Source organism: Balaenoptera physalus (genome assembly GCF_965194825.1).
Source record: "Balaenoptera physalus genome assembly, chromosome: 15".
NCBI lineage: Eukaryota > Metazoa > Chordata > Mammalia > Artiodactyla > Balaenopteridae > Balaenoptera > Balaenoptera physalus.
The window spans coordinates 38,343,448-38,351,669 of record NC_138894.1 but is presented as its reverse complement, the minus strand read 5'-3'; the positions used below and the strand labels follow the sequence as shown (position 1 = coordinate 38,351,669).

The following is an 8,222-nucleotide window of genomic DNA, read 5'->3' as shown; positions in this document are numbered from 1 at the left end:
ACGCAATATAGTCGGTGGTGGAATAAAGTCTTACAGGGACGGGCAGTGAGAAATCAGAGGTGGTGGCATTCGAGTTGGGCCCTGGAGAAAGAGTGGGTGTTGGATGTTAAGAAGCCTTGCAGGGAAAGAGAACAGCCAGTGCAACGAGGCAGGTGATGGGGAAGGGAGAGCTCCTGGGACTGGGGCGTGGCTGGGAGCCCGTGGTGTGTGATGGGTGGTGTGGAGACACCACACGGGGAAGGACCTCCTGTGTTGCACAAGTTACTGAGAGGAGAAGAGTCACCTGATTTCAGAGATTCGTGTTTTTACATATTACCCCCTTGGTTAATTCACATTTATTCATTCATTTGACAAATAGGGATTGAGTGCCTAGTCTCTCTATCTTAGAGCTGAAGACAAACCAATGAACAAAACACACAAAACCCTGCCCTCTGGAGCTGCCTTTCTAGTGCAGCTGACTGGCGTTCAAGTCCTCGGCCAGGCGAGTTTTCTGAGCCGAGCGCACCATCCTGAAGCGCATTCCCTCAGCCGAGTGCTCGTTCAGAGTTAAGAGGAAGGAAAGAGGTATCTTTCTCTTTCTTGACCAGTGACTTCTTATTGTAAAAACCACCTGAAATTTTTGAAGGGTCTTTATGATGCCCTAGACGTAAACTATGATGGCCTGAGGGTCTTACGATAAAAAGGATCCTTCTGGTATTTCTGCTTGGGGAAAGTAGCCTAGCTCTTCTGCTTTCTCCAAAAAGGAGGGACGCATCTGGACCCTCCTAGGACATGTGATTCTAGAACCCATCTCTGTGGTCAGGCTCCAAATTGAACCCACCAAAGACTAAATTGCCAGCAACATGGAAGAAAGCTACGTCCTGCCCCAGCCTCAGGATCCCCGTTTACTGTGGCCGAGGAGAGGAGACTCTGAACCACAGGTAACTATGAAGACAGCTCTCACATAAAGATAGCCTCCCCTGCAAGAGGACAAATCTTATTTCCAAGGTTTCCTGACTTGGTTGGTTCACAGTAGCCTGATGAAAAGTGCCCTTTGTAATGCTGTTCGGACCCACGTCTTAATCACGGTCAGCTCGCACGTGCTGAGCGCTGAGTGCTCTGCTCCGTGCCCTGGGGAACTCTCACGGCCCTGGGGTTGAGGTCCTCATCGTGCCCATGTCACAGGTGAGGAAGCAGGGAGAGAGCTGAGGCATCTTGCCTCAAGTCCACGAAGCCGGTGAGCTCTGACTCCAGAGCCCCACACTCCCTTGCCTCCATTTTTGCAAATTGCAACTGTGTCCGATTCTAATCTATTTTCCATGCAGAGCACCTTTTTTAAGGCTTTGAGTGCAGCTACTTATTTTCCACGGAGGGGCCTTCGGTTCCAGTTAGTGGGGCAGAAACGCGGAAGGCACAAGACAATTGTGGAGTGTCACTGCTAAGTCATTTCCCTCCCACCTCCCACCCACCGCCGGATCCCAACTCCCCTCTGAGCCTGCCGTGACCCAGCCACTCCTGACCCTGACGCAGGCCCTGTGGCAGCAACCCAGACTGCTCCTGGGGGAGCGCGACCTGTAGAGGAGTTGAAGGCGTTCTTCCGCTACCACGTTTTTTGGGCTGAAGACCCCGTGACATCACTCTGTTGATTCAACCGGTATTTACTAAATACACCTCCTACTTAGCCTCCAAGTCCCTGTCACCGAGTGCCGCTTTGTCCACCGCTTAGATGTCACTGTGACCTAGACAAGGAGGTACACACCGAGGCTCCCTGCCCAGAGACTCTGGAATAGCAGCCCCTGTTCCCATTGCCCACTAGGCCTTCCTTCCCATCAGTTTGGGACCCTCAGCCTTCAGGGGTCAAGGGCCCCATGGGAAGCACTGTTCAGGGCTTGGCACTGGCTGGGTGTCAAGTCATCTCTGCTCCCCCTCTGTCCCATGTGGGACTCTTGGGGCGTCCATGTGGAGCCCACATGAGGTGGATGGGGGCTGCTGATTAGGAGTGAATAGGTTGCCCAGAGGCAAAGGAAGCCGCAGGTTGGGAGAGAGAGGGGGAGCCCCTTTCAGGCAAACAGGAGGGCAGGCTCCGCCTGGCTGGAGCTTCTGGGAGCCTCCCTCCTTGTGAGTGAAGGCAGTGTCTCTGGTGAAGACAGGCTCAGGATTTAGTGGGCAGCTGAGGCAAGAGCCAGCGCAGGAGCAAAGGGTACGGCCCCAAAACCATGACAGAGCTGGTGGCCGAGGGACTCGGGGGCTGGAGAGGTTCACTGAGGCTCTGGGGGAGGAGGGGGCGCCTTTTATAGGATGCCCTTGGTCTCACCCGGGGGCAGAGATGATCGAGGACAGTCAAGGCAGGGAGCTCTGTGTCGGGGATCTGTCTACCTTCAGGGAAACCGTGACCCGGGAGAGAAGACACCTGGAGGGCCGAGGGGACAGAGAAAAGGGAGAAACACACCAGCCCAGCCAACCCTGTTGGCCACCCAGATGCCAGGCTGGGTCACACCTGGAGGCAGTCCCCAGCCCTGCACAGGGGCCAGTGGGATGAGAGACCCAACATCCGTCTGCTGGAAAGTTCATTTAGTTACAAACAGAACGTCTGACCGACTCCTGCCTGGCCTTGCTGATATTCGCAGCGCACAGAAGGTAGGAGATGATGTTTTCATGAAGCGCTGGAGCTAATTCTGATCAACAAAGACGAGTGGGCTGGCCAAGTGGAAGGAGAGATCCTTAGGGGGAGCGCTGTGTCCCTTAGATACCCCAGAAGGGTGTCCTGGGTGACAGTCAAGCACACACACTCTGGTGGGATGGAGCCACAGGCCAAAGCCAACTCCAGCCTTTCCTCTCTGGGTGACCTGGGGCAAGTGTCATGGGCTCTATTTTCCCAGGTCTGTAAAGTGAGGATAATAAGAGTATTTACTTCCTGAGTCTCTTTGGGAGAATTAAGGGAGATGAAGTATGGAAAGCCCAGTGCCTGACGGCCAGGAAACATTTAATGCCTGTGAGCAATTATGGTTATTTCACTAGCAAGGAGAGAAGCTGCAGGAGTGTTGGGAACGTAACTTAGATTTTCAGGAAACAAAATTCTGACTTCAGAAAGAAATCAGCCTGGAAGGGAAAATTACATGAGAGGGTAGGGAAGTGTTCAGATATGTCATTCTGACTGTGCTATTTAGACAACACATTGTGGTCAGGAAGCGGTTAAACTGAAAGGAGGAGCAGAGAAAGGATGACTCAGGGACTGAAGGTGACAGGGTGGAGGAGGGGCCGTTTTCCTGGTGGTCCCTCACCTTGCTGCTACTCAGAAGGGCAAAGCTAGCCCTAAGCCCCTCAGCCCTGCAGGGTAGCTCTCAAAGAGAAAGCAGGCAGTGCAGGGGTGGCTCTGAGAGAGGGCCTTGCTAAAATGCCTACACCTTCAAGGAACTCATCAAAAGAGTGCAGGATCCTCAAGTCCCAGCATTTGCATGTATCTTTCTAACAGCCAATTCAGACCAAAGGTAGCTAGCGCTCTAGCCAGACAATCAAGGAAGACACCACACTTCAAGTGTGAACTCTGAGCAACTACAGAGATGGTGACATTCTCTGCAACTTTGGAGTTAAAAGCTTGGGTCAAAGTAGTTGCCGGTCAGGTGCAGACTAGCACAGGGCATGGAACAGCATGGGGCCTAGAAGAGGCATCAATGGAAACAGATGATCAGGGCAGGACTTGGGTGACACTGCTCTCTCTTCACCGTACTTAGATCCTTTAATGTTGGGCAAAACAAACTTTCAGAACTCAGTGCAAGAATCTCATTGCTTTCCCTGAAGAAAGGGTGTGTGTTTCCTCAGGGAAACGGTGAATCATGAAACATCATCTTTCTTCTTGCTCTGGCTGCCAGGAAGCTCAGAGCCAAATGCACACCTCACCTTTAGAAATTATGTGAGACCCTGTGATTTGTAGATTGGTGTCCTAAATTCCCCCTAGTCTTTTCTCTGACCTTGATTTTTATTTTTAAAATTTCCTATTTAGGGAGCTCCCCGGTGGCCTAGTGGTAAGGATTCCGGGCTTTCGTTGCTGTGGCCCAGGTTCAATCCCTGGTCGGGGAACTGAGATCCTGCAAGCCACACGGCCAAAAAAAAAAAAATCCTATTTCAATGTATGTAATTTTGGAAGTCATTTCAGGTCCACTCTTGTAGAGAACAAGGAGGATGGACATATAAGAGCACTGCCTGTGTATAATGACAAACGTTCCGGTCTTTTCTTTTGCAAGCGGGGGGAAGTGAGGTTGACTAAGCAAGGGTGAGGTTATGAGGGTCAAGAGTGAGGAGAGGGAAGGTGAGTGTGTTTTCCTTTAAGTAGCGGAAATAAACTTGCCAAAGTATAGAAGGGAGCTGCCTCAGGGCAGAAGGTAACCGCACCTTGTCTAGAGGAACTGGGGCTCCTCTTCCGGGGGTTTCCACAGAGGCAGCGGCAGAGTCGACATGGGTCTGAGTCACCTGTCAGAAGCAGAAGGAACACCGCCCTTTCTTCCCAACTCAAGAAAGTTCCTTGGATTGAAAGTAAATGAGAATAACGTTCTTACAGGACTAGCGTGGAATCTGCTCTAGTGCATATTTTTAAAAAGTAAATCACCTGCAAATTTCAGGATTTTATTAACAAATTACTCGTGGCCACAGCAAGGTTAAATGAGTGGACGTGGGTCGACCAGCAAGACAGCGACAGGTGGCATGAACAGAACACTATCCTTAGCCCTGACCCATTCAACAGGACCCCGGGAACTTGGAGTCAGGTGTGGCTGGCATGTTCTCCGCATCTGGGATGACCCCCAGGTAGCAAGCTGGCACCCAGACTGCCTGACAGAATGAGGATCCAAATGTTCTTGACGGGCTGAAGTGAGGGGCGCCTTGGACAGATGCATTTTAAGAGATAGTACAGACTCCTGTACTCGGCCATGAATGCACCTGTCACAGAGGGGCTGTCGCCAGGCAGGTTCGATGCCAAGTCTCCAGAGTGAAGGGGCCACCCCAGAGCAAAGGCCCTAGGTTACATGAAGAGGCCCGTAGGGCAAAGCAGAGCAAGGAGGGGCCCCGGGATGGGGTCTCAGGGCTCCAGACAGCACTGGGCCCAGCAAAGCTTCCTCCCTGGCTCTGCTGCCCTCACCCCACCCCAGGCTCTCCCCAAACCCGCATCCATGACTCTTTTAAAAGAGACATCAGATCTCAGCCTTCCTCGCTGGCCCAAACCCTCCTGTGGCTCTCCATCCAGCTCAGCAGCACGTCTATGTCTCGTCAGTGGCGGGTCTCCACCTGATCTGGCCCTGGCCACCCTGCCCGAGCTCAGGTCCTACCGCCCTACCCCTCGCTCACTCTGCTCCACCCGCCCTGGCCTATGGGCTGGGCCTCTGCACTCGCTACTCCTGCCTGGAATGCTCTCCCGGCCACCTCCCTTCACTCAGGTCTCTGCGCAAACATCACCTTATCCGTGAGGCCTCCCTGACCCCCTCAGCATAAAATTGCACATCCCCCATCACTTCAATCCACTATCCCCCTCACGCTGTTTCATTTCTCTTTATCACCACAGGACAAATCGTCTTTTTGTCTGTTTGGTATTCAAATGCAGCTGTGCAAGAGCAGAGGCTGAACTCTCCATTGCGGCTCTGCCCCAACACCAAGGCCAGTGTCTGGCATGCAGTGGGCACTCAGTGACCCACATTGATGGATGGAAGGATAGAAGCACGGATGGATAGATGGATGGGTGAGTGAGTAAATGAATAAGAGGCGAACTTCTGGCTCAGAGCTGAGGCAGACAGTAGTCTCCAATGTCATATGCCCCAAGGACAGATGGTGAGACACAGGGAGTGAGGCTTCTACTGCACATTAAGAACTTCATCACCATCAGAGTTGTGTGAAGGCAGCATAATGAGGGTCACGGAAAATGCCTGAGCTTTAGAATAATCCAGATGACTTGGTCAAAAACAAAAGCCAATCTGAAAGAAAACAATTTGGTTGAGAACAAGGTGAGAGGAAAACAATTCAGCCCGAAGGACAATTTGGTCTAAAAAAATATACTCCACCTTACTTTTCAAACATTGGAATTTTGATGTAGCACGCAAGTGGAGTGCATCCTTTTGTGCCTTTTCAAGTATTTTGCTTAAATTTCAGAATAGTTTTACTCTCTGCTTTAAATTTCTAGTTAATATTTTAGCTATTTCTTTTAATTCTGTTCATTTAAAAAAAGTTATTGTGCAGCCTAGGGCAGCCGGCCCGGAACCACCTGATGAGATCTCTTCTCTCTAGGGATGGTGGAGCTGGAGAGAGACTCCTTTAACCCTCCTGCAGGATGAACCCCCTGCCAGAAGACATGGAGAACGCTCTCATGGGGGGTCAGAGCTCGCACGCTTCCCTGCGCAGACGTCCATTCCATCAACCCCACTCAACTCATGGCCAGGATTGAGTCCTATGAAGGAAGGGAAAAGAAAGGCATATCTGACGTCAGGAGGACTTTCTGTTTGTTTGTCACCTTTGACCTCTTATTTGTAACGTTACTGTGGGTCATAGAGTTAAATGTGAATGGAGGTATTGAGAACACGTTAGAGAAAGAGGTGGTGCAGTATGACTACTACTCTTCTTATTTTGATATATTTTTTTTGGCAGTTTTTCGATCTAAAGTGTTAATACTTGCATATGCTGTGTGCAGACTGCACCGTTGGTGGGCCATAGCGTTGACGACAGCAGTGACCAGTGCCCTTTTACTAGCAAAAGTGATCCTCTCAAAGCTTTTCTGTCAAGGGGCTTTGGCTACGTGCTGCCCATCATTTCCTTCATCCTTGCCTGGATCGAGACGTGGTTCCTGGATTTCAAGGTGTTACCTCAAGAGGCAGAAGAAGAAAACAGACTCCTGAGAGTTCAGGATGCCCCGGAGAGGGCAGCACTGATACCTGGTGGTCTTTCTGATGGTCAGTTTTATTCTCCTCCTGGATCCAAAGCAGGATCTGAAAACGAAGCTGAGGAAAAGCAGGACAGTGAAAAACCACTTTTAGAACTATGAGTGAGACTTCTGTTAAATGTGAAAAACCTTCACTGAAAGTCACCAGAGGGAAAAAAAGGACCGGAACTGGGGGTCTCCCTATTGAAGGTTGAAATGGTGACATCCACTGCTGACGTTACTGAACGGCTAATAAAGAATTTATTGATTGTAATACCTCACAGACATGGTACCATCTCCACATACATTTTAGTCACCTGCCTGTGGCTGGTAAGATAATGTCATGATCCATCCTGTATTCAGTGAGACTGAGTCTGATCTGTCAATGAATAGTTGCAGAAAGTCTTGTGCTGTGTTCCTGATCAAAGGACTTCTTAATATATTGGAATAAGACTTTTTTAGTATGCAAAATATCTTTTTATTTTGACTTGCAGAATGGAATTTTTTGTTTCATGTCTCGGATTCCTTTTGTCTTTCTTTTTTAACTCCTTACATTTCCCTTGTGTTTTTTTAACTCATGCACATGCACTATTTGTACAATTTTAAAAGGTAATAAAATCCAACATATCAAAATGGAAAAAAAATTTATTGTGAAATGTCACTCATACAGATAGAAGTACATAAAACATAAATGTGCTGCATAGTAAATTATTATAAACACCACCCAGTCAAGAACCAGGACGCTGCTAGCCCCCAGGCACCCCTAAATGCCCTTCCTGACACAGAACTCTCATAACCCAAAGGGACAGGACAACCCCGCTTCTGCCCTAATCACATTCTTTCTTGTCTTTATAATTTTGCCTCCTGAGGAGACATCTGTACCCACTGTAGTTTAGTTTTACTTGTTGGTTTTAGAATATTTTATAAATGGAATCACACCGTACATGTCTGGGTCTGGCTTCTTTCACTCAACAGTATGGCTGTGAGGTTTGTGTGTGTCGTGTGGTCGCAGTACGTTCCTTTTCATTACTGTATTGTGCAGTTTGTAGCAGCAAAATGTTGGAAATAATCTGAGTCTCCAAAAATAGGGAATTGGCCAAATACAGTATGGGAATTTACAAAACAGAAATTACCACATAATCCTATTTTTGCTAAAAAGGAAAAACGAGGATTTCCTTTTTGAAAAGGAAAAGAGAGTGAAAGAGAAAGAATGAAGGAAAATACATCCATATGAATGTCTATAGAGAAAGGTCTGGAAAAATATGCCACATTTGACCTAGGGAGGGTGAGTGGGTGCAGGGTTCTTCATGATGTTTCTTTATATTTTTTTGGATTGACCTAATTTTCT

The 8,222-nt window shown here is 49.0% G+C and overlaps 1 pseudogene across 1 annotated transcript; it reads left to right on the top strand.

The window, feature by feature from the left end:
• Nucleotides 1-4,869: 4,869 nt before the first annotated feature.
• LOC309643360 (STARD3 N-terminal-like protein pseudogene) lies at nucleotides 4,870-7,507 on the top strand (annotated as a pseudogene). Its single transcript, XR_014268623.1, has 2 exons — nucleotides 4,870-5,704; nucleotides 6,247-7,507. The product of XR_014268623.1 is annotated as an STARD3 N-terminal-like protein pseudogene (transcript).
• The last annotated feature ends 715 nt before the right edge of the window (nucleotides 7,508-8,222 follow it).